This window comes from Echinops telfairi, unplaced genomic scaffold, assembly GCF_000313985.2.
Source record: "Echinops telfairi isolate 266 unplaced genomic scaffold, ASM31398v2 ScPeMD7_7412;HRSCAF=8450, whole genome shotgun sequence".
NCBI classification, from domain to species: domain Eukaryota; kingdom Metazoa; phylum Chordata; class Mammalia; order Afrosoricida; family Tenrecidae; genus Echinops; species Echinops telfairi.
In genome coordinates, this window is record NW_022111312.1 from 14,812,244 (window position 1) to 14,813,720 (window position 1,477).

A 1,477-nucleotide genomic window follows, 5' to 3' on the forward strand; every position below is an offset into this window, starting at 1 on the left:
ATTTTTTGTCAGACAGGCTCCTTTTAAATGAATTTTCAATTGTGAATTATGGGGAGGGGTGTGTGATGTTACATTTCAGACCAACTCTGAAATGAACAATTCAAACTGTCATCAGCCACATAGGCATGCCTCTCCCTGGCCCTTGACACCCCAAGCCTGGCCACTACCCTGCTTGGCTAGTATTACAAAACTCTTAAGCTCAGCCAATATATGCTGGGAGGCGCCCCACTCCTTCCTGGTCACCTGGCTCTGCTGCTACAGCTTCTTAGCATCTCACCCTATTTCTGGCGTAAGAACTGTTTCCTAGGTCTAGGAAATTCTCAGCACTGGGACCTCACGTCCAAAGGACGAGCTCTACTGCCAGACTCATGGTGGTAGTCAGGTCACCCTGTCAGCATCTGGGCGAACCCATTTTAAGCCTCTGACGACCGCAGGTGGTCCATCCTTAGGCACAATTGTACAGCTATAATATATAAAGATTATAGTAAATGCATAGAATGTAAAATAAAGGAGTCAAACATTTTATAGTAGCATGCTGACCAGGTCCGCACAGATGGAGACACTCCATAGGATTAAGATTTATGTGACATCAATTTTCCCTCACTCACACAGTCTATCCCAGCGCAGAGGCCTTATAGAAGTGCTTACTTTTGGTTTGAGGGCAGAATTCAACTAGTATGGAAAGCTTGTCTCTTGTTTTCCTTAGTAAACTCCCAAGAACAATTTAAGCGTGCCTACAATTGGTGGGACCACAAATTTCCACAAAATTGTAGATGGAAGTTTTCACCATCTGGGTGAAAATACAGCTGCAAGTCCTTCAAAGGACCTCCGGACAATTTTGAGCCTTCAGGGAGCTAGTACCTTAAGGGGGCTTCCTCACAAACCTATTGGTATTAGCTATAAATGTATATTCCTTGCCAGTAACCATCCCATATTCAAATTATTTAGTGGAAGCCAAGTATCACCATGTACTTTTATCAATTTTAAGCCAAAAACCAATTTTACCAACCCTTTTATTCCTAAATTACCCAATGTGAAGTAGCAGCTTGACAACATGGAGTAATGAATTTTCAGCCCAGAGCGTTCATTCCAATTACTTGTACACCCTTTAAATCTGACAAGACTCTGTATACAGCGCATTGTTAAACCCAATTTCTGGTAGCCTCCCACTCCCCGGCCCCACCTATAACACCATTCAAAAATATCTTTCCTTGCTCCTTCCAGTAAGCTACCTACCCGCCCCCCACCCAACCCTAGTACATCCCACCATCACTTCAAATCACACTTTGATACTACTTGGGAATAAACTTGTGAGATATGGGAGTGGAAAAAAACCAATCTTCCCCAGACTAGCTTTTATTTCTAGTATGGCTCCCACTGAATACTTGGGTAAGCTGCAAACCAAACTACCACCTTGATTCCCCTCTTACACTACCCCCCAACCAAGAGCCTGCTCCCACAACCACCACCACCACCC